General features: G+C 41.3%; 1 non-coding gene across 1 annotated transcript; it reads right to left on the reverse strand.

The window, feature by feature from the left end:
- Positions 1-9510: 9510 nt before the first annotated feature.
- Trnas-cga lies at positions 9511-9585 on the reverse strand. The gene has a single exon. It is a non-coding gene; the product is annotated as a tRNA-Ser (tRNA).
- Positions 9586-26480: the final 16895 nt, after the last annotated feature.

Consider the following 26480-nt stretch of genomic DNA (forward strand, 5'->3'; position numbering starts at 1 on the left):
ACAAAAACTAACCATCCTCCACAGACTTGATTGTCATCCTAAATACACACATCAAAAAAAGTTTAGCATCATCCTGATTCCCAGAACTCCTGAAGACAGACGTTTTGTCACAGACACAGTTCCTTTGACTGTTCAGAGATGTCACTGAACTCGCTCAAAGATGTAAACAAGCAGGCATGAGTAGTGCCTATTAGATGTACGGAGTCCGACAGCCAATCAGTTCCAGTCATTCCACCAGGAAGGAGGTACACGGCTTGTGTTGTCTGTAGTTCAACCACGCGTAGCAGTGCAACACCGCGATTTGATCGCGTCTTTGTTGTTACTTTGTGCCAGGAAGCACTCTCAACAAGGGAAGTGTCCAGGCATCTGGAAGTGAACCAAAGCGATGTTGTTCGGACATGGAGGAGATACAAAGAAACAAGAACTGTCGATGACATGCCTCACTGACGCCGCTCATGGCCTACTGCTTCAGTTGATGACCGCTACTTATGGATTATGACTCGGAGGAATCCTGACAGCAACGTCACCACGTTGAATAATGCTTTTCGTGTTACGACTTAAACTGTGCGCGATAGGCTGCATGACGCGCAACTTCACTCCCGAATTCCATGGCGAGGTCCATCTTTGCAGCCATGACACCATGCAGTGCGGTGCAGATGGGCCCAACAACATGGCGAATGGACCGCTCACGTTTGGCACCATGTTCTCTTCACCGATGAGTGTCGCATATGCCTTCAACCAGACAATCGTCGGAGACGTGTTTGGAGGCAACCTGGTCCGGCTGAACGCTTTAGACACACTGTCCAGCAAGTGCAGTGCCTGGAATAGATTGAAAAGGGATGTTTATGGACGACGTGACCCACCAACGACTCTGAGGATCTACGCCGAATCGCCGTTGAGGAATGGCACAATCTGGACCAACAGTGCCTTGATGAACTTGTGGATAGTATGCCACGACGAATTAAGGCATGCATCAATGCAAGAGGACGTGCTACTGGGTATTAGAAGTACCGGTGTGTACAGCAATCTGGACCACCACCTCTGAAAGTCTCACTGTTTGGTGGTACAACATGCAATGTGTGGTTTTCATGAGCAATAAAAAGGGTGGAAGTAATGTTTATGTTGATCTCTATTCCAATTTTCTGTACAGGTTCCGGAACTCTCGAAACCGAGGAGATGCAAAACTCTTTTTGATGCGTGTAGTACCGAAATTAGAACCAGAATCGGATGATTTGTAGTAATATTGGCCAATTTCACTGTCTAGAGGTAAGAAAAATCCGTTAGAGAACCTTCTATTTAAATTTGATACTGTTGTGTTCAGTGTTATTTCTGCTAAACAGGAAGTAATGCGTTATCTTGACAACTGTCCTGAAATTGTCATGTCACAATCTATGTAAACTCGTGTGCTTCTTTAACAACAACATATGAATAAAAAAAATTTAGTACATCTAAACACCGATGTGGTCTGCCATATAATAAGGGTCCACTTCTAACCCCAAAAATTTATTCTAGTGACGCCAACGCATTCACAGGGTGTGTCTGATGATGCGTGATGATATGAAAATGAGTGGAGTGTCAAAAGGGTCGGGATGATCTCTCCATTGGAAAAAAATTCCGGAATAGTCCCCTTTTCAGATCTCCAGGAGTTAACTGCCAAGTGGTAGGAGATTATGAGGAAAAGTTTCAATAACAAACGAAAGGGTAACGTTCTACGAGTCAGTCGGGGAGTGGAATGGCAGAAGCTAGAACGTGGTAGGGAAGATGAAAAATCTGAAAAGGGAAATTGAAAGGCTCTGTCTAGGTATGCCGGTCGCGGTGGCTGAGCGGTTCTAGGCGCTCAGTCCGGAACCGCGCAGCTGCTACGGTCGCAAGTTCGAATCCTGCCTCGGGTATGGATGTGTGTGGTATCCTTAGGTTAGTTAGGTTTAGGTAGTTTTAAGTCTAGGGGGCTGATGACCTCACATGTTAAGTCCCATAGTGGTCAGAGCCATTTTTTTGGCTAGGTATAGTAGGGATCAGTGAAGTGACATGGAAAGAAGACAAAGGATTCCTGGTCAGATGAGTGTAGGGTAATATCAACAGCATCAGTAAATGGTACAATGGAAGTAGAATTCGTTATGAATAGGAAGGTACGGCAAGGAGAGTGTTACAATGAACAGAGTCGACAGCAAACCAACTCCGGCGGCGATAGTCAGGTATACATACCGACATAACAAGCTGAAGATTAAGAGACAGAAAGTACATCGAGATACTGAAAGGGTAATACAATACATAAAGTGAGGTGAAAACGTAATAGTCTTGGAAGACTGGAATGCAGTTCGAGATGAAGGAGAAGAAGAAGAGGACGAAGAAGAAGAAGAGGTGGCAGGAGAATATGGGCTTGGGACAAAGAATGAAAAAGGAAGGAAAAAGACAAATTCAGTTCTCTAATAAATTCAAGCTAATAATGGCGAATACTCTGTTCAAGAATCACAAGTGGAGTAGGTATACTTGGAAAAGGGCGGGTGATAGGGGAAAATTTGACTTAGAATACATCGCACTAAGACAGAGATTCCCAAATCAGATACTGGATTGTAAAGCCCACTCAGGAGCATATAGTACAGATGAAGAGTTGGCTGAAATTTAAGGGATTAGTCAGGAAGAATCAATAGGCAAAGAAGTGGTATGCCCTTGTACTAAGAATAGCTTGAAATTTTCTAAGGTTGTGGATACAGCAATAAGGTATACGTCAGTAGGAACTACAGAGGAAGAGGAAAAACAGAAGTTTTCAGTTGATAGATGGAAGAAGTACGTACTAAAATTTTCAACGAAATTCAGGAATACAGAAATACAAGTCTCTGAGGAAATAAATAAATATAAAGTGCAGGGAAGCTGAGACGAAATGGCAGCAAAAAATGGAGAAATCGGAAAATGAATGGTTGTCGGAAGGACTGATTCAGCATATAGGGAAGTCAACAAAACCTTCGGTGAAATTAAAAGCAAGGGTGGTTGCATTAAGAGTGCAGAGGGGTTTCCACTGTTAAATGCCGAGGAGAGAGCGGATAGGTGGAAAGAGTACACTGAACGCTTCTAACAGCCGGAAGATTTATCTGTCGTGATACAAGAAAAAACAGGAGTCGATTTAGAAAGGATAGTGGATCCAGTATTAGAATAAGAAGTTAAGAGAGCCTTGGGGGACTTAAAATCAAATAAGTTAGAAGGAATACATAACATTCCATCAGGATTTTTGAAATCGTTGCGGAAGGTGGCATCAAAACGTCTATTTACGTTGATAAGCAGAATGTATGAGTCTGGCGACATACCATCTGACTTTCGGAAAAATATCATCCACACAATACCGAAGATTGCAAGAGCTGACAAGAGCGAGAATTATCGCTCAAATAGCTTAACTTTTCATGCATCCAAATTGCTGACAAGAGAATTATACAGAAGCATGGAACATAAAATTGAGGATGTGTTAGATGACAATTAGTTTTGCTTTGGGACAGGTAAAGCCACCACAGAGGCAATCCTAACGTTGCAGTTGATAACTGAAGCAAAATTAAAGAAAAATCAAGACACGTTCATACGATTTGTCGACTTATAAAATGCATTACACAATGTAAAATGCCACAAGATATTCGAAATTCTAGAAGAATAGCTGTAATGAATACTGAGAGACGAGTAATATAGAATATGTACAAGACCTAAGAGGGAATAATAAGAGTGGACGACCAAGAGTGATGTGCTCGGATTGGAAACGGTGTCAGACAGGGAAGCAGTCTTTCGCCCCCACTATTCAATCTGTAAATCGAAGAAGCAAGGATGGAAATGAAAGAGAGCTTCCGGTGTGGAGTTAAAATTCGAGGTGGAAGGATATAAATAACAAGATTCGCTGATAATTTAGGTACCCTAAGTGAAAGCGAAGAAGAATTACACGAGCTGCTGAATGGAATGAACAGTCTAATGAGTACAGAATATGGATTCAGAAAATCGATGAAAGACGAAATTAATGAGAAGTAGCAGAATTGAGAACAGCGAGAAACTTAACATTAGGATTGGTTGTCACGAAGTACAAGAAGCAATTCTACGACCTAGTATAAAGGAACTCAATAATTTTTTCTTATTGATAAATGTATAGATAATTATTCGACTCTCATGTTGTTGTTGTTGTTGTTGTGGTCTTCAGTCCTGAGACTGGTTAGATGCAGCTCTCCATGCTACTCTATCCTGTGCAAGCTTCTTCATCTCTCAGTAACTACTGCAACCTACATCCCTCTGAATCTGCTTAGTGTATTCATCTCTTGGTCTCCCTCTACGATTTTTAACCTCCAAACTGCCCTACATTACTAAATTGGTGATCCCTTGAGTCCTCAGAACATGTCCTACCAACCGATCCCTTCTTCTTGTCAAGTTGTGCCACAAAATCCTCTTCTCCCCAGTTCTATTCGGTACCTCCTCATTAGTTATGTAGTCTACCCATCTAATCTTCAGCATTCTTCTGTAGCACCAGATTTCGAAAGCTTCTATTCACTTACTGTCCAAACTATCTATCGTCCATGTTTCACTTCCATACATGGCTACACTCCATACAAATACTTTCAGAACCGACTTCCTGACACTTAAATCTATACTCGATGTTAACAAATTTCTCTTCCTCAGAAACGCTTAACTTGCCATTGCCAGTGTACATTTTATATCTTCTCATACCAAAGCTTAATTTGTAGTATTTAAGTAATTGACGCTGTCGGACGAAAGAAGATTTACGCTCTTCATTTATTAGTTTTAGTATTAGTTACCTTTCGATGTTCTCATGTCCTGATGAAAAGACGTGCTGTGTCATTTCTAGTGATATTGTGAAAACTGCATATGAAACAGAACGACTTTCTCATTAACGATACCATGGATCCAAGCTCCTGTAACTCTGGAAGATTATTGTTATTTTAATTTTTTATGCAGAATTCAGATGGAGGCGCTGATCTCCACGACGGCACTGCTCAACAATAGAGGTACGTGAATGTGTTAATCTCTTTCCCTTCGTGGCCGCCAGTGTCAATTTCAATATATGTGCCGAAATATTCAGAACCTGCAATCTTTCTTTTCATTTAATTACGTAGTCCAATTATTTGCTTTCTCAGATGAATTTTTTTACCCAGGCCACGGGGAATGACAGTACTTAGGATCCACGTGCCTCTATCCCGATAGTACGTTCGCATACAACTGATTGGGTACCGACATAACTATACTTAAGACCCATTTCCTTTACGGTATTAATTCTTATCCTGAACAACTCACTCGCAAATGTACGTACCCTCTTATTTTGTGTAGTCAGTTTGATGTATTCTTTAATAGCGTTACTTATAGTATTCAGTGGCTTAGTCTCCACAATTGATATTTGCCTGTGCCGCACCGGCGCTTCACGCGAAATACTTATTACCCAAGAGTCATAATAACTCTCTTTTCAAAATTACGACACCGGCTGACTAAACTTGTAACATTTTAACAGACCGGTTACAATAGGCAGCAATATAATCAGTGACGGACGGAGCATGAAGGACATTAAAAGTAGACTAGCAGTGGCAGAAAGAGCATTCCCGTCCAATAACATAGGCTTTAATTTGAAGACGAAATTTCTGAGAATGTATGTTCGGAGCACAGCATGGTACAGCAGTGATACATGGACTGTGGGAAAACAGGAATAGAAGAGAATAGAGGCATTTGAGATGTGGTGCTACAGACAAATGTTGAAAATTAGGTGGACTGATACGGTAAGGAATGAGGAGGTTCCGAGCAGAATCGGAGAGGAAAGGAATATGTGGAAAATAGTGACAAGGAGGACAAGATGAGAAAACGTCTGTTAAGACATAAGGGAATGACTCCCACCGTACTAGAGGGAGTTGTAGAGGGCAAACTCTTTAGAGGAAGACAGGGATTGGAATACATTCAGAAAATATTTGAGGACGTAGGTTTGAAGTGCTTCTCGTTGATTGGCGCTGGCACGGGAGAGGAATTCGTGGCGGGCAGCATTAAACCAGTCAGAAGACAGGTGATTTAAAAAAAAATCATATCTGTGCAATATTACATGTTATACACAGTTTCGTTGTGGTAAAACCAGAGAAGGGAACCAAATGAAATTAAATATTGCATGAAATAATTATATGTTGCTGCTTTATTTGCTTGAGGTCTTCAGCAGGGTTATGTTGTTCGCCTCTCTGTAACGTATTTCACGCTGCATGCCGATACTTTCCGCGTGCGGCTCGTATTACGTGTTCGATCTGTTCGCTCGTGCAGTAGCGCGGACACTGCTTTGAGTACTGAACCATGTGTAAAGCCCTTCAAATCTAATTGACTGTCTGTGCTGACCACCAACAGAGGGTTTGATAGCTTTATCTGTCATCCGTAATTAGACTATTACAGTCAGCTGCAGAAAGAAGTCGAAAAATGCGGAACACGTACTACTCCCATTTTTAATTTGTTTGTTGCTCCGCTACTTCTGCGTTTACTGTGCTTTTAATGTAAGAATAGACTAGACTTTTCGTACTGTACTGCTCTGGTATCTCTTTGGTGTTTCAAAACGTTACACTTTTCTTTCTTTTACGCTTTTCGTACCGCAATTAAGGTGTAAATGTTAGAGAAGGAACCGTCTTTTGAGAAATACTTTTGCTATGTATGTCTACGAAGCAATGTAAGTAAATGGAGGTACAGAATTCATATCCGCAGTCAACTGTGTTAAATGTTGGTTCACATGACTCCTCTAGATCATCTAAACTTCTTTTAATTCACTATGGGGTACCCTGTCTCGATCTGTGAAAACGGAACCCTTCTAGGTTCTCTTTGTTGTCCGTCTGTCTGTACGACTGTTAAGGGTAAACGTGTGAAGTTCAAATTTATGTCACATAGAATCCTTGGAAGAGTAAAATTTTTAAGCTTTTAAGTAATATGTCCATTTATATATTATATAAATATATTTTGGTATTCAGAAACTCACTCAGCAACCCTATTAGGGTGCTTGGACGTAGAATAATAAAATTTGCAAAAACGCACAATTTCATAGTATCAGTAAAGGAAAACATACGAAAACGGTTAATTTGTAATTATATCACACGAAAAGAAAATTTCTTTGTCATTTTTTATCCATTAGTCTATCGGTCTGTGAAAAACCTCTTTCTTCTCTGGAACAGCTTGGCATATCTAGATCTCATTTATGTCACATAACTACAGTCTATGATTCCTTGGCGCAGTATAATATTTCAGTTTCCAGATCAATGCCATGAGAACATTCCGTCATTTATGTCACACATTTTGGTACAAACTCACTCATCAAAACTTATAGGGTACTTCTCGTTGACGCAGATTCATGAAATTTGTCAAGACGAAAGATTTCAGAGCACTAGTAAAGTAAAATAAAATCTGAAAATTGTTAAATTCTAAATACATCATTAGAACAGACATTGCATTCATCATCCGTCAAAAGCATAATAGACCAACATACTGCATGCAAATATAAAATGTAATTTGTAGTCATGCTTTAGTAAGTGAATAAAAAAAATGTTTCATTACTGTAATCGCCAGCATGGTTCTTTGTGTGTGTCTGCTATAGAGATTTTGATACTGTCTTGGAATTACTGGAACCGATATCTGCCTGTGGAACAACACAAGTTCATACACTAGTTACGTAAATTCTGACTAGTCACGAGTCAACTGAGCATCGGGGGTTGTGTTCAAGATGACCACTAACAGCGGCAACACATTCTTCTATTCCGGTATGGAACGACAGCAGGACCAGTACTAGGATTTCGGCGGAGATGTCTGAGCAGGCTGAGGCAAAACGTCGTTGCTTATCATCGGGTGTAGTTGTTACGCCCTTTGTAGACAGCGTCTATCAGGTTTTCCCACAGAGAAAATTTGCAGGCGTCATATCAGGGAAACGCGCCGCCAAGGTACAGGTTCTCTGCGTCAAATCCGACGATTTTGAAGTAATTCGTGTAGACATGCTGTAGTACTTAGTGCACTGTGGGCTGGACAGCCGCCATGATGGCACGACAGGTTCTTCCTGCCGGCCGCGGTGGTCTCGCGGTTAAGGCGCTCAGTCCGGAACCGCGCGACTGCTACGGTCGCAGGTTCGAATCCTGCCTCGGGCATGGATGTGTGTGATGTCTTTAGGTTAGTTAGGTTTAAGTAGTTCTAAGTTCTAGGGGACTGATGACCACAGAAGTTAAGTCCCATAGTGCTCAGAGCCAGAGGTTCTTCCTACTGTGAATAGGGGCGTCTTGTAGCATCGGTGTAAGATAATATGTCAGGAGGCTGCGATACCTGTTCGCGTTCATTGTTCTGTCTATGAAAAATGGGCCTATCAGCTGATAGTTCACTGTCTCACACCACACGTTTACACTTCAGGGACGCTGGCGTTCCCCCAGATGAAGCCAACGGGATTGTCAACAGACCAACAGTGCATGTTTCGGCGGTTTGTCTGGTCGTTGTCGCGTAATCTCCACCGCGCTTTTGACTTTATATGCAGTTTATATGGCATAATGTTTTAATTAACTGTATATAGCTTATTATTGCAAGCACAACAGATAAAATGCGATTCTCGCTATTATTTTCTGCAGCTGAAAATATTTTAACTTTGTACACCTTGATCTATTACGTGGGGACTCACACAACACTAAAGTATTTCCTGCTGTGCACGTATGATCTTTAATTTTCAAACTATTTTTATATAACGCTGGTCTGGATTGTAAGAAATGGAACACGGTATCATTACCGTAACCAGTTATGAAATTAAACATTCCCTTCGCTACTTTCATCTCTGAAATGCCCTGAAAATTAATCTTATTATACGTACAGAAGTTACAGTATGCTATGTTCGCTAAACGTAAAAGGTGCAGTCGATTTTTTAATATATGAACACTATTGATTGCCACGACTAACACGAGAGCATGAAACTAAAAATGAAATTTGATTTTTGTATTATTAGCCAGAACAGGTTTCATCACAGCAGTCTTTGATATCGCACAGGTAAAATTTTATTACTCGTATTACCGTAAATTATTTACGTCACTGATATTGTAATAACACATGAGCACCTGAAAATGATGTAATAAAATCCACCATTCACCTCTGAGGCCTCCGGGAAGCTGAAAGAATCATAACCTGCCCGCTTAATTGCGGGAAAACTGGTTTCATTGAATTTAATTTGAATTTGCCGTGGCAGCCGCTCCCGCGATGGCTGCACAGCTCTGCGTCATGAAAAATTCTAAATATGCTGAAAACGGCTAAAAATGTCGAATGAAATACTGGACAAGCTAGCAATACATTATTAGAAGTATTTTTAACAATTTCTATATTCAAAAATCAACGTAAATATAAAGTATACACCTTTTTCATTCATCAGCCTGCAATGGCGTCTTTCTCGAACAAGGAACAAAAGAAAGCTAACTAAGCATTCAATTGAGCGTTACAGCCTCTTACAACTATAACGGCTACAAGAAGACAGACAGAGTAATGAAACTTCCTGGCAGATTAAAACTGTGTGCCGGACCGAGACTCGAACTCGGGACCTTTGCCTTTCGCGGGCAAGTGCTCTACCAACTGAGCTACCCAACCACGACTCACGCCCCGTCCCCACAGCTTTACTTCTGCCAGTACCTCGCCTCCTACCTTCCAAACTATACAGAAACTCTCCTGCAAACCTTTCAGGAGTGCTAGTTCTGCAAGTTTCGCAGGAGAGCTTCTGTAAAGTTTGGAAGGTAGGAAGCGAGGTACTGGCAAAAGTAAAGCTGTGGGGACGGGGCGTGAGTCGTGTTGGGTAGCTCAGTTGGTAGAACACTTGCCCGCGAAAGGCAAAGGTCCCGAGTTCGAGTCTCGGTCCGGCACACAGTTTTAATCTGCCGGGAAGTTTCGTATCAGCGCAAACTCCGTTGCAGAGTGAAAATCTCATTCTGGAGACAGAGTAATGTTTTAACCTCCACTATTTATAGGCAATTTAATATGCATCTTTGTTATCTTTTTTAATTATCATTGTCCGCTTTGATTTCTACACTCGCCGACTATAGACATTATTTGCAAAATGTAGATACGTAATTATTGCACAAACATAAAAATGAAAAAAAGATTATTTCTTTTTTTTATAGAGTCTACATAATCGATAACCGTTCATACAGAAATGAAATAATAATAATAATAGTAATAATACAGATGAATGTTTTTTTCATATATTACAACGATTGTGAACGTCATGATGCTAGGAGACGTCACATCCTGATTAGTAAATGTAGCTTCATCACTGAACAAGATACATGGTACATCTGGATCATCCTGCCTTAAAGCCCATATACAGAAACTAACACGATTCTCGTAATCGATTCCCTGCAGCTCTTGATAGGGAGAGATGTGATAGGGATGGAATGTCGATGGAGAATGTTTAGGGTACTTGCCTGACTCATGCCACTTCCTCCAGTGACTGTGCGGACCAACTGCAACGGCATCAAGAACATTAATTTCCTCCTCTTCTTTCGTCGCTTGTTTACTTCTGTTACATTGTCTAGGTGTTACATTACCACTTTCACGTAACTGATTGAAGAGGCTCATAAATAACTGCAGACTTACTTACTTTCCGTGGCCGGAACTAGACTTCAGACTTCCAAAAATCAGCAGCCAGTATGACCTTGTCATTCATTGTGCAGGGCTGGTCTAAATATGGACAGATCTCGATCCTGGACAGAACCACACAGACAGAGAGTGATCTCATTCTCTTTTAGGAAGCCCCACTTCTGCAGGTTTGTCTTGCACTTTTGCACTTCTACCCTCATACGGTTTAGGGTTCGCCAGACTGTATGTGTTAGGTCTCCACCAGGCGCTAGTTCTTCTTTTACATCTTTATGGGGGTTTCTCAGGTCGATTTCCCACCTTTTCAGACGATTCTCTACAGCCGACCCTTCCAGGGCTCGGGTACGTAACAGGATACTCTTCCTCGAACAAAGCCGTCGGTCAGCAGGCTGGTGTCCATATAAAGGGTGACGCATGTCCTTTTCTTGCTTGGTTTTTTCGGCTTCGGCAGCGTTGTCACGTCGTATGTTGGGCGGTGCGATCCCCACGATTAAGTACATCTTGTGCACTGGGGTTGGCCTCAAGCATCCGGTAACAGTCCGTGCCATTTCATTAACCGCGACATCAACTTTTCTCGCGTGTGTTGATGCAGACCATACTGGAGCGGCGTATTCCGCGGCTGACACACTGAACGCAAGGGCTGAAGTTCTCAGGACTTTTTGGTTTGCACCCCAGGATCCGTTGGTGTGTTTCCTGGTGATGTTGTTTCTAGTTGAGACATTTTCCCTTGTGGCATTACAATGATACTTATAGGCCAGTGTGCAATCCAACGTGACACGAAGATATTTGGGCGTTTTACAATGCTCGAGACTTTCACCTCTCCATATTACATGTAATTCACGATTTGCCTCCCTGTTCTTTAAATGGAATGCACAGACCTGCGTCTTGGAAGGGTTCGGCCTTAGATGGTTTGCCTCATAATACGGGAGAGAGCTTCCAAGGTACTGGTTAATTTCTCCTCTACATCCGTAAAATTGTTACCTTGGGCTGCAACTGCAGTGTCATCGGCATACATAAATTGGCGCGTGATGTTTGGCACTGGTTGGTCATTTGTATATATATTATACAGAGCTGGGGCGAGGACGCCTCCCTGAGGTAGAGATGGTTGACGTCCATTGAGATATCTAGCCGCATCCACCTCACAAGAACGAACTACATTCTTCCTGCACTCTCCATACACTATTAGCATCTCGACTTTTTCAACACTGGTAAATCCTATCTCCCATTGGTCACCTACTGCCTGGACTGTCACACACTGACTCACTAGCAGGTCACAGGGCACTCGAGGAACACACAACCGCACTGCAAGTAAGCACACCAACACTGTACCCAGCAACCACGCAGGTTCAAAGGCACAAACAAATGTCGCTGTGTAAACTTTTCAAAATACGATATTTCGCACTATAATACGGCATAAGCACCACTGATCTTCTAATTCGCCCTGCTTTTAGTTTTTTTGATGCCATTAGGTATTGTTCCATTTAAAAAAATGTATGTTTGCATAAAAAGTACACTTTTTAAGTATTATTGCAATTCGTTTATTTGTTACCACTACGAGCCCCTGACTACCAGTTGATTTTGTAAAAACGGCAAATAATTACGTTTGCACGGAACACTCAGTGGGCGAGTGCTACTTGCACTTGGCAGCTGTTTTTATAATCATTTCGTTTGACTAACTGAAGGCTGTCCAGCACCATCTTCTGTTCCATAAGCTGTAACTCTATCAAGTTTCATACGGAATGTACATAGACTGTATCTAGTCGACTTTGTCAGTCTAAGAGCAGAGTATGCAAAGAAGTGTCTTGTACAGTATCACTACCGTATTTCACCATAAATTTCCCTCGTAGGAGAGTATTAAATAAGTAGCGTATTTAAGTTATTGGGAAGAAGATAATGACACGCGTGACGCTGAAACTATTTACGTCGACTGTCTGCGCTTGATTGACATGGTCATTGAAAAAACTGCATAACTTTAAGTAACGAGCATTTTATACTCATGGAAATGCACCGAAGAGCCAAAGAAACTGGTACACCTGCCTAATATTGTGTAGGGCCCCTGCGAGCACGCAGAAGTGCCGCAACACGGCGTGGCATCGACGCGACTAAAATCTGAAGTAGTGCTGCAGGGAATTCACACCATGAATCCTGCAAGGCTGTCCATAAATTCTTAGGAGTACGACGGGGTGGAGATCTCTTCTGAAAAGCACGTTGCAAGAAACTATTTACGTCGACTGTCTGCGCTTGATTGACATGGACATTGAAAAAACTGCATAACCTTAAGTAACGAGCATTTTATACTCATGGAAATGCACCGAAGAGCCAAAGAAACTGGTACACCTGCCCAATATTGTGTAGGGCCCCTGCGAGCACGCAGAAGTGCCGCAACACGGCGTGGCATCGACGCGACTAAAATCTGAAGTAGTGCTGCAGGGAATTCACACCATGAATCCTCCAAGGCTGTCCATAAATTCTTAGGAGAACTACGGGGTGGAGATCTCTTCTGAAAAGCACGTTGCAAGGCATCCCAAATATGCTCAGTAAGGTTCAAGTCTGTGGAGTTTGGTGGCCAGCGGAAGTGTTTAAACTCAGAAGAGTATTCCTGGAGCTACTGTGTAGCTATTCTTGACATGTGGGGTGTCGCATTGTCCTGCTAGATTTGCCGAAGTCCGTCGGAATGCACAATGGACATGAATGGATGCAGGTGATCAGACAGAATGCTTATTTACGTATCACCTGTCAGAGTCATATTTAGAAGTATTAAAGTTTGTGTCACCATTCTAGACGTATGAGGTGTCCCATATCAGTGCAACTGCACACGCCGCACGCCATTACAGAGCCTCCATGAGCCTGAAGGTTCCCCCGCTGAGATGCAGGGTCCACGGGCTAAAGAAGTAGTCTCTATACCCGTACACATCCATCCGCTCCGTACAACTTGAAACGAGACTCGTCCAACCAGGCCAAATGTTTCCACTCATCAACAGTCCAATGTCGCTGTTGAAGATCCCAGGCGAGGCGTAAAGCACGAGTCGGCCTTCAGCTCCGTATCACGAATAGGGATATGTTTTAAAAACATGAAAGATGAATTAAAGAAAGAAATTAGAGCAGAAGTACAACCGATTTTGAATGCTCACAATAATAGATTAATTTCAATAGAAATTAGACAAAAGGAACAGTACAGAGAACAGGAAGAAAGAGATCGTGTGATAGTACAAAAATTTTCAGACTTAAATTTACAACGTGCACACGATAAGGAAGAAATATTTGAAAGAATCGAGGAATCCGTACCAAATGACAGAATAAATAACCTAACACAACAATATGAACAGTTAACTACTAAATGTGTCAATACTGAAACCCGAGTCGTAACGCTTACGGAAGACGTAAATCAACAGAAAGAACAAATCGGTGACTTATCGGAAAGAGTTGAGGATATTTCAGATAAATTGACAAGTCTTAGTTTAAGTAGGGACAGAGATTCAGATGATACAGCTCCATTGCCATTTGCAGAAACAGAAGAGTACCAGAATATAAATAAACATGTTGAAAATCAGGGAAAACTTAATGAACGCGTTAAACGGGAATTTGAGGCGTTACGATAGCAAGTTAAACAAATTGAAAGCGAAATCGTAGGAAAAGACAGTAAAAGAAATTTAGAATCATCGATAGCAGCGGGTTTTGAAGAAAATAATTTATTTCATTTACGAGATGCAACAAGAGAGCGCCAGGCGCGCGAATTTGACAATAAGCGACATTCGGACTGAGACAGACGCGGTAGGTCTTTGTCGCCCTGAGGCGAAAACTTTGACTATAAACATCTTTTATCAGTTCGGAAATTTAAGATCCTTCGCAATTCTAATAATGACATACATTCATGTTCAAGGTTAGATCAATTTATGTACGCACTTCCGCCAAATTGGCCACTAAGTCACAAACTGGAATTTATGTGTAGCTATTAGGGTCCTCAGGGGATTCACTACACTAAGTGAATGTGCCGTAGCGTGCACAGGGCGCCGAGCTGTAGTAGTGCTATTTCCGTTTCAGTTTTCTGCACTGCTGCCTACTCTTTTAATATTCTTTCTATCTATCAAAACAAATCTTCAACTACCAATCTATCTAGAAAAGGAGTCAGTAAAGAATAACCGGATATGACTATTTTACCCAAAAGTGATTTCGGAAATTACCGTTTGGCCTTACTGTATCTTTAGCAGCATTCTTTCGTGGTTTAAACGAAATTTTACCTGTTTATCTTCGTAACAATATTACTTCATATGTTGACGATATTCTTATTGCTAAACGTTCTTGGAGTGAGCATAACAAAATTTTGGATTCATTATTACGTATTTTTGCAAGAGTTGGCATTACAGTGAACTTGGAAAAATCTGAATTTGATCGTTCTCAGGTGAAATATCTTGGTCATATTATTTCTACAGAAGGTATTCTTCCTGATCCAGAGAAACTAGACGCTATTCGTAATAATGCTGTTCCTACTACAAAACGTGATGGTCATAGTTTCCTTGGTGTCTGTAATTTTCTTAGATGCTTTGTTAGATTGGACAACTTGGCCACACCTCGTCTATGTGAACTTTCTGGAAAGAATTCTAATTGGTTCTGGGATGAGGAAGCTCAATTAGAATTTGAACAACTTCGTGATGCTTTAGTTGCTGCTCCACTTCTTTCACATCCGGATTTATCTAAAGATTTTTGTTTGGCGACAGACTCATCACACAAAGGCCTAGGTGCACACTTATTTCTAGAGATATAAGAAAACGGCGTTGTAGTACAGAAAACTATTGCATTTGGAAATCGTGTTCTCTCTAAATCAGAAAAGAATTATTCGATTACGGAACTTGAAGCTTTAGCTGTTGTTTGGGCTTTCACAAAATTTCACATCTTTTTGTATGGCAGACATACTAAGGTCTACACCGATCATCGAGCTCTGGAATTTCTTATGTCAACAAAATTAACACATAGAAGATTGTCACGATGGGCGCCGTATCTACAGGAATTTGATTTTAGTTTTGTCTACATCCAGGGTTCTTCAAATATTATTGCTGATGCTTTATCACGTGCACCTATGGGTTTGAAACAAAGTGCTGAGGAGGACTGCAAAGAAAACAATTATTGTTTGATGTATATTCAAGGTGTTGCGTTTGAAAATTTTATTTCGTCTTCGCTCCAGGACATCGCTACGGAGCAAAACAAAGATCCAATCTGGAAGGACATTAAGGACAAGTGGAGGAGAAAGGAAAGCATAGCGATTAGACAGTATTATTTAGTTTGCAATGATATTCTTTTAAAACGAAAATCGGTTGACAACTCTGTTTGGTTAGTTTGCATTCCTGATGAGTGGGTTAATAAATTGATTTGGTATACACATTTCAGTTATGCACACTCTGGTCCCAGAAAATGCTTTCATAAATTACGAGAAAATTGCTACTTCAGTAATATGGAAAAACGTATTCGATTTGTTCTTGCCAAATGCAAATTACGTCAAAAAGCTAATCCGCCAACTATTTCTCACAGAGCACCGTTGTTTCCTATCATTCCAGCGAATTTAAAGGAGATGGGTGCAGTCGATTTGTTCGGTCCAGTGGTTCGTTCTACTAATGGTTTTGCATACATTTTGGTGGTAGTGGAATTGACATCAAAATATGTGTGTTTTATAGCTTTACGCAAAGCAACAGCTCGTTCAGTATCTAATGCTTTCATCCAGTGGGTCATGTTGATAAAGTTATATCAGATAATGGATCAGAGTTTCGCTCTAAAATTTGGCTTCGTACTCTATGGCGTCGTAAGATTCAACCAATTTCCATTACACTATTTCACCCTCAACCTAACGCTTCAGAGAGATGGATGAAGGAAATCAATAAATTGTGTCGTCTTCATTGTCATCATAATCACAGAACGTGGGATCAGTATCTTCATATTTTTCAAAACATTCTGAATGAACTCCCTAGTGATTCAACTTCTTTACCGCCTATATTGATATTAAAAAATAAAGCACCGACAAATCGCGTTTCTGAAATAGTTCCTTTTCCGCCTACACGGAAACTGCGGCAGAAGATAGAAATCAGTTAAACGTCCTGGTCGTTTAAAAACTTTGTCAGTTGGTCAAAAGGTGTTAATTAAGTCTCATCGTTTGTCTCACAAAGGAAAAGGTTTGTGTCGCAAATTTTTTCTGCTTTATAACGGTCCATATAGAGTTCGCAAAATTATTCATGATAACACTGTTGAAGTTTTTTTTTTGGTCATCAGTCTACTGACTGGTTTGATGCGGCCCGCCACGAATTCCGTTCCTGTGCTAACCTCTTCATCTCAGAGTAGCACTTGCAACCTACGTCCTCAATTATTTGCTTGACGTATTCCGATCTCTGTCTTCCCCTACAGTTTTTGCCCTCTACAGCTCCCTCTAGTACCATGAAAGTCATTCCGTCATGTCTTAGCAGATGTCCTGTCATCCTGTCCCTTCTCCTTATCAGTGTTTTCCATATATTTCTTTCCTCTCCGATTCTGCATACAACCTCCTCATTCCTTACGTTATCAGTCCACCTAATTTTCAACATTCGTCTATAGCACCACATCTCAAATAATTCGAATCTCTTCTGTTCCGGTTTTCCTACAGTCCATGTTTCACTACCATACAATGCTGTACTCCAAACGTACATCCTCAGAAATTTCTTCCTCAAATTAATGCCGGTATTTGATATTAGTAGACTTCTCTTGGCCAGAAATGCCTTTCTTGCCGTAGCGAGTCTGCTTTTGATGTCCTCCTTGCTCCGTCCGTCATTGATTATTTTACTGCCTAGGTAGCAGAATTCCTTAACTTCATTGACTTCGTGACGATCAATCCCGATGTTAAGTTTCTCGCTGTTCTCATTTCAACTACGTCTCATTACTTTCGTCTTTCTCCGATTTACTCTCCAACCATACTGTGTACTCATCAGACTTTTCATTCCGTTCAGCAGATCATTTAATTCTTCTTCACTTTCACTCAGGATAGCAATGTCATCAGCGAATCGTATCACTGATATCCTTTCACCTTGTATTTTAATTCCACTCCTGAACCTTTCTTTTATTTCCATCATTGCTTCCTCGAAGTACAGATCGAAGAGTAGGGGCGAAAGGCTACAGCCTTGTCTTACACCCCTCTTAATACGAGCACTTCGTTCTTGATCGTCCACTCTTATTACTCCCTCTTGGTTGTTGTACAGATTGTATATGACCCGTCTCTCCCTATAGCTTACCCCTACTTTTTTCAGAATCTCGAACAGCTTGCACCGTTTTATATTGTCGAACGCTTTTTCCAGGTCGACAAATCCTATGAAAGTGTCTTGATTTTTCTTTAGCCTTGCTTCCATTATTAGCCGTAACGTCAGAATTGCCTCTCACGTCCCTTTACTTTTCCTAAAGCCAAACTGATCGTCACCTAGCGCATTCTAAATTTTCTTTTCCATTCTTCTGTATATTATTCTTGTAAGCAGCTTCGATGCATGAGCTGTAAGCTGATTGTGCAATAATTCTCGCACTTGTCAGCTCTTGCCGTCTTCGGAATTGTGTGGATGATGCTTTTCTGAAAGTCAGATGGTACATCGCCAGACTCATATATTCTACACACCAACGTGAATAATCGTTTTGTTGCCACCTCCCCCAATTATTTTAGAAAGTCTGATGGAATGTTATCTGTCCCTTCTGACTTATTTGACTGTAAGTCCTCCAAAGCTCTTTTAAATTCCGATTCTAATACTGGATCCCCTATTTCTTCTAAATCGACTCCTGTTTCTTCTTCTATCACATCAGATAAATCTTCACCCTCATAGAGGCTTTCAATGTATTCTTTCCACCTATCTGCTCTCTCCTCTGCATTTAACAGTGGGATTCCCGTTGCACTCTTAATGTTACCACCGTTGCTTTTTTTAATGTCACCAATGGTTGTTTTGACTTTCCTGTAAGCTGAGTCTGTCCTTCGGACAATCATATCTTTTTCGATGTCTTCACATTTTTCCTGCAGCCATTTCGTCTTAGCTTCCCTGCACTTCCTATTTATTTCATTCCTCAGCGACTTGTATTTCTGTATTCCTAATTTTCCCGGAACATGTTTGTACTTCCTCCTTTCATCAATCAACTGTTCTTCTGTTACCCATGGTTTCTTCGCAGCTGCCTTCTTTGTACCTATGTTTTCCTTCCCAACTTCTGTGATGGCCCTTTTTAGAGATGTCCATTCCTCTTCAACTGTACTGCCTACTGCGCTATTCCTTATTGCTGTTTCTATAGCGTTAGAGAACTTGAAACGTATCTCGTCATTCTTTAGTACTTCCGTATCCGACTTTTTTGCGTATTGATTCTTCCTGACTAATGTCTTGAACTTCAGCCTACTCTTCATCACTACTATATTGTGATCTGAGTCTATATCTGCTCCTGGGTACGCCTTACAATCCAGTATCTGATTTCGGAATCTCTGTCTGACCATGATGTAACCTAATTGAAATCTTCCCGTATCTCCCGGCCTTTTCCAAGTATACCTCCTCCTCTTGTGATTCTTGAACAGGGTATTCGCATTACTAGCTGAAACTTGTTACAGAACTCAATTAGTCTTTCTCCTCTTTCATTCCTTGTCCCAAGCCCATATTCTCCTGTAACCTTTTCTTCTACTCCTTCCCCTACAACTGCATTCCAGTCGCCCATGACTATTAGATTTTCGTCCCCCTTTACATACTGCATTACCCTTTCAATATCCTCATATACATTCTCTATCTGTTCACCTTCAGCTTACGACGTCGACATGTATACCTGAACTATCGTTGTCGGTGTTGGTCTGCTGTCGATTCTGATTAGAACAACCTGGTCACTGAACTGTTCACAGTAACACATACATACACACACCGAGCGAGGTGGCGCAGTGGTTAGCACACTGGACTCGCATTCGGGAGGACGACGGTTCAATCCCGTCTCCGGCCATCCTGATTTAGGTTTTCCGTGATTTCCCTAAATCGCTACAGGCAAATGCCGAGATGGTTCCTTTGAAAGGGCACGACCGATTTCCTTCCCAATTCTTCCCTAGCCCGAGCTTGCGCTCCGTCTCTAATGACCTCGTTGTCGACGGGACGTTAAACACTAACCACCACCACAGTAACACATCCTCTGCCCTACCTTCCTATTCATAACGAATCCTACACCTGTCATACCATTTTCTGCTGCTGTTGATATTACCCGATTCACATCTGACCAGAAATCCTCGTCTTCCTTCCACTTCACTTCACTGACCCCTACTACATCTAGATTGAGCCTTTGCATTTCCCTTTTCAGATTTTCTAGTTTCCCTACCACGTTCAAGCTTCTGACATTCCACGCCCCGACTCGTAGAACGTTATCCTTTCGTAGATTATTCAATCTTTTTCTCATGGTAACCTCCCCTTGGCAGTCCCCTCCCGGAGATCCGAATGGGGGACTATTCCGGAATCTTTTGCCAATGGAGAGATCATCATGACACTTCTTCAATTACAGGCCACATGTCCTGTGGATACACGTTACGTGTCTTTAATGCAGTGGTTTCAATTGCCTTCTGCATCCTCATGTCGTTGATCATTGCTGATTCTTCCGCCTTTAGGGGCAATTTCCCACCCCTAGGACAAGAGAGTGCTCTGAACCTCTATCCATTCCTCCGCCCTCTTTGACAAGGCTGACTTCTTATGCTGGAAGTCTTCGGCCGCCAATGCTGATTATTTATCAAAATTTAGTCAGTGGCGTGGATCGAACCCGGGACCGAAGACGTTTCGATTATGAATGAAAGACGCTACCCCTATACCACGGCGCTCTAAGGGAATAAGTCATACATCGAACGTTAAAATTTTTGTGGAATGACATGCTTTTGAGAGATTAACAGTTGCGCGTGGACGCGCAGAGAATGCAGGGGTGTCGCGCCGTGTTCTGGCGGCGGCACATACTCAGAGCAACAGTCAAGTCTGCGCGCCGCACAAGGCAGTCGTTGACCGCAAACGTTCAGTATTTTCCAGGATAGAGTTGTATAAAATATTTAAGAACTTCAGGTAAATACTGTGATTGTCCGACGTTAAGAGGACTTGCCATCGAGAAAATTTCAGGAAGAATGTAATTTCGAAGAAGAAAGTAATAAACTAAAAAGGTAACTATTAATTGAACTTATTTTTCAGGTACCATATTTCTACTTAGGTATGTACTTTATACGTAATTTGCTGCTCGTGATTACGTGATTTATACCTTACGTAACTGATTTTGACAATGTTTTATTAATGAACATGTTTGTTACTTGTGTATATCATGCATCGCTTGGCTGCTCTGCTTTTTCACTGATGTCATATTTTTTATTATGTACCTGCTGTGCCTATTTATTTAAATTATAATTGTCACCTGATTGGTTGTGCTGATATGTCTATGTATGTAAGTTATACTTCGTGATTTCTCTGCTTGCGCCTTCATGTTTTCATATTGAGTTTGCATATGAACATTTATTTGCTTATGCTGATATGATGCTAATGACCTATTTATTATGTAAGATATATACCTGCTGTTTTCGTATGGATTGCATATTTACAGCTTTCTGTTTTGTTCTCATAACTACTCTTTAATTTGGTATATAGAGATGCTTATATACTGTGTACGAACGTGGAGTTTAGGTTACACTATGGTATTAATTATAGATTGTTCGCTTGGCAGAGGCTCGTTGCAGGGATTGTGCTGCATCCACTTGTTGACATTCTGTTCTCTACTGGTATATTTACTCGCTATTGCATGTTTTGCTTACGCTCAGTGCTTTATATTTTAAGATAAGAAAATGAACTATAATTCTACCAACTACATGGGTATAAGAAACTTCATTGAAGTCACATGAACTGGAGGTTTTATGGAGGGTGTATTAATTCATTATAATGGAAAGGAATCTGACGACACGAAATACCAATACTAGCTTTAGATCATTGACAGTTATTACACCGCATTCTTCGCGAGCAATTGAAATAGCAAGTGACACTTGACACAAAGAAATACTCCACATGTTTGCTTTTGTTTTGCCATGATTCTTGAAGTGGTGTACACACTGTGAAATATTACGATTTATTCATTCAAAGTGTAATGTGATCATTCATACTGCGTACTCGCACCTACTTACTGAAAGTTATTCAAACTGAAGGCTGTTAGAGGTCATGTATGCATTTCTTTTATTTTATTTTATGATGGATAAGGTAACCAAAACGTATTTTATAATTCATAAGAAGTAGAAGAATTGGCTCAGGTGGATTACACAGAGGTTGTGTGTGGACATTGTGTCTTCGGAGGATTGTATGGGATGATGAAGTTTGCACTAGGATTTTATCTGTACTTGTTCGAGGAGACTGACTAGAGGAAAGATTTGTTATGGAAGTGAAATGATATTGGTGATAAGGTTTATATGTATCGACGTATTGAAGAGGTGTTATTGAAGTATTGATTTTATGTGATGTTGATGGTTAATGGAGTTTTGGTGGATAAGAGGTAAAGTAAGTGAGGAGCACATTTTTTTTTTGTTGGTTTATATGGAACAAGAAGGATGAAGAAGGCAGACTACAACACTCCAGTGGAAGGAAGATTGTCTACACACACTTTGTTAAATCAATAAGCAGTATACACTTTTTTTTTTTTGAGAGAGGGAGTATTTGTATATCTCGGCACACTGAAAGTTGTTCAGCAACCGTACATTTTGATTTGGCTTGGAAAACATTGGTCTTGACATGTCGACTATGACGTTGACTAACTATTATTGACTATCGTACACTGCTGCCACTACTATTTGATACACATGTTGAACATAAAATTTTGACAGAATTGCATTTACACAGTTAACACTATTCAATTACACAATAGTACTTAATACGTGGATGAAAGATGAGTGAGTGTGTTTTGTGTGTTTTCCTTTCCTAATCCCAAACAATTGGTACCGACCTATCTCCGAAATATTATTTTACTTATTTGTTGTAGTTTGCACTGACACCCATAAATATTATAGGTTTACTGATATTTGTGTATTTGTAATAGTTAATATGACAATTATCTGGTATCATTTGTGTGTTTATTATAATGTGTATGTTTAGTATGAGAGCATTGATAATAATTTTGTAAAAGCAATTGTGTGTGTATTCAAACTGTTGTTCGTGCTTACACCTATTATCATTGATGGGTGCCACTTGGAAATGTTTAATTTCTGCTGATGAACTCTGATGAACTGTTTAATTATTGCTGGTGAATTTTATGGGCTGTTACCTACACTTGCTCAACACTGCTGGGTGCCACTGTTGGAACTGCTGCTGCTGAAATAATGTCACTTGTTTCTTTCTGCACCTGTTCAACATTGCTGGGAGCTACTGTTGGAACTGCTCAACCAGTGATGAGATGTCACTTGTTTGTGTCTGCACCTGCTCGCCATTACTGGGTGCCACTGTTGGAACTACCGCTACTGAGATAATGTCACTTGTTGCTGTCTGCACCTGTTCAACATTGCTGGGTGCCACTGTTGGAACTGCTCAACCAGTGATGAGATGTCACTTCTTTGCGTCTGCACCTGCTCGCCATTACTGGGTGCCACTGTTGGAACTCCTCAACCACTGATGAGATGTCACTTATTGGTGTCTGAACCTGTAGACCATTGCTGGGTGCCACTGTTGGATCTGTCAACTACTCTGAGGAGTGCTACCTGTTTATTGAACTATTGAAAAGATTTTATGTGAATATTTGTTGGGTTGGGTTGTTTGGAGAAAGAGACCAAACAGCAAGGTCATCGGTCTCATCGGATTATGGAAGGAAGTTGGGCGTTCCCTTTCAAAGGAACCATCCAGTCATTTGCCTGCGGCGATTTAGGGAAATCACGCAAAACCTAAATCAGGGTGGCCAGACGTGGGATTGAACCGTCGTCCTCCCGAATGCGAGTCCAGTGTGCTAACCACTGCGCCACCTCGCTCGGTGTGAATATTTGTGTAAACTGATTTATTGTGTATATACTGTTTATGAAAGGTTATGGGACTCTTATCTGCACCTATTCCTCATTGCTCGTGCCAGTTGATTGAACTGCTTAACTACTTTGAGAAATGATACTTGCGTAAACTATTATCATAATCACATGTATGTAAGCATTTGTATTCCTTACTGTATTTTTATATATTAGGTTATTGAAGGGTCAGTGCAAAGCCAAAGTTTATTTAGCTATGTAATATTTACTTATTAACATCTTTTATTTTTGTTTGTGTTTTTTGGACGAATTTGGTGGTATTTTCACCACCAATGCTGGCAAAAGTACCACCAAATTCTATCCCGTGGAGGAGATGCATATGAAAGGTGGCTACACTGAGTCACAGCGCCAGAGATTGCGCCAAAGATTATTATTCCGCTGCCTCCACTGGTGCAGTTGATGTTGAGCGAATGTCGAGGGCTGTAGTAATTCAGAGGATGTCGGGGGCAGTGGTAGTTCAGAGGATGTCGAGACCAGTTGTGGTTCTGTTGGGCGAGAGAGTAGATGCTGTTCGGTTGGTGTAATGTATAGAGGGAAGATGTTGCAATTATCACAGTGTATTTTTCGTTGATATATATTGAGGTAAAAAAAAATTACATATTTCTTTAATGACAATGTCTCTTGGTCACAGGTACAGTCAACAACGCATCTGCCTCATGTTCATGTATTAGACTTGTAATTCTGCTTTCTATGTGCAATTATAGTATTTCAATTAGTTCATTGTAAATGGTGTTTAAAATATCTTGTGGTATTGAGGAAGAAGCGAGCCAGATACATGTATGCTGAGTCACACTACCGCACACAGAACAGTTACACTTGTGCTTTGTTGTTTCGTAGCTTTTATAGTTGCAGGGGACTTAATTAATCAATTGTGTTAATGGAAATTTCTTGTCATTCTTTATTTTTATTTTATGCGGTCACATTGCGTGGTAATACTACTCAGGGCCAACCGGTTACGAGACTTCGTAACCAGACTCACAGCTACTAAAGTTATTGCATTTATTCATTATTCTTTTTAATTAAGACCCCATGCAAAACATGATAAACTATACGACACTGGTGAGGTTTCTCCTGTATTGTACTAGCCGTCGTTAATCCTAAGTTGCAGGATCTGATTTCAGAAAGGACAAATGTGAGTAGCATGGTCGTTTGTTTGGGAGGTAACGGAGTAGGTCAACTTGTAGAATGCTTTTGGAATGCTTTGCATAGGAGTCTTTGCAAGACTGGTGCCTAGTATGGAGATACGGTTGAAGATATGACAATAAGAAAATGGGTAGGACACGCAGGGATGAGAATGGCTATATTCGTAGATGAATGGCTTCTGATGGGAAGGACAAATTATAGGGCCAATTTCGTCATCCAGGAGAAGAGGATGTTATGGACGTTGTGCTCGTTGGGTATAATAGTATTGGCACTCCAACATGAACCACTTGCTTTTACATTTATCTGAAAACCAAATACACTGATAGCCCATGCACTGATATTTGAACTGTAATTTATAATCAGCACAATACGTAATCACATCAGAATAAAATTAGATGCTATATAAGCAGTCCGAAGAAATAACTGGAGAAAGAGAGTCCAAATTCAAAGCGAAGTGACTGTGCTCGGCAGGACAGTCACAATTCATGTGACTCCAGCAGCTCCATCCATGTGGCCGACCACCTTCGTGCGCCGTCCCGCCACGGTTAAAGCACCCTGTGGCAGCAAAGGTATCAGGCTATCAATTTCGCTGTCTAAAGACGCTGATATACCATCTCCGCATCCTTTAAGTGATGTATGGGGCCGGAAAGGTCTTTGCTCACCGAACCCGAAGGGGCACATTTCTGTGTTGCGTCCTGAGAGAGGCTATGGTGACTTGGGTGGAACTATCTCGACATCCGTTTTTTTTTCAGCTGTTCAGTACCTGCAACATCACCGTCACCTCCATGTTTCGGAGACGGCATTTCAGAACTCGAGTCGGCTGTTGGTGATTTCTAGCCGTTCACCTCCTCGCTGGAAGCCGAAGATAGGAAATGCACCAGACTCCAATACTGTCGATCTTTGGCACCAATGCACCTATGTGACGGCTGGTTTGGTGGCTCGGTGAGGCGTGGTAAATTGTACCAGAAATCCGGTATCGGTAATGGTGCTGGCGGGCACTGGTCGCAAGCTGGTAGAGTCAGGTGCAGTGTGCCACACTCACTGGCCTGGTACCATTGTTTTCCTGCACGAATATCTGTTAGATACATTCAGCTGTACTGACGTCGCGAAGTCAGCTAAGGGTTCAAAAAATGGTTGAAATGGGTCTGAATACTATGGGACCTGACATCGGAGGTCATCAGTCCCATAGAACTTAGAACTACTTAAACCTAACTAACCTAAGGACATCACACACATCCATGCCCGAGGCAGGATTCGAACCTGCGACCGTAGCAGTCGCGCGGTTCCGGACTGAAGCGCCTAGAACCGCTCGGCCACCGCTGCCGGCCAGCCAAGGGTACTCGGCCACAGATGACACCCTCCAGCGTGATGACGCGTTGTCGCAGTGACAGCGGATTGACCATTCAAAATATGTCTTCGTCATTCCTGCATCTTGTTGATTCTTTCTTAAGGATAAAGAGATGTGAAGCCTGGAACAGTGCACGGTGATCTGGCCGGCCATACAGAATATACATGTTTACTTGGCGCAGAGCTGGATCTTCAGCCATTTCGGCTGTTCTGTTACCATAGCCTGAGACTGAAATAATGGGTGCAGCCATATAGTATATTTGGACGAGGCATTGGCGTTCACGAGTAACACTGTAGGCCGATAATGGAGGGTAAAGTTGGGAAGGAGACTCATCGTTGGACACGTTAAACCATGCTTTCTGGAAACCAGTTCCTAGGATGGAACAAGGAAGTC

The sequence above is a fragment of the Schistocerca piceifrons genome, chromosome 3 (genome assembly GCF_021461385.2).
Source record: "Schistocerca piceifrons isolate TAMUIC-IGC-003096 chromosome 3, iqSchPice1.1, whole genome shotgun sequence".
NCBI lineage: Eukaryota > Metazoa > Arthropoda > Insecta > Orthoptera > Acrididae > Schistocerca > Schistocerca piceifrons.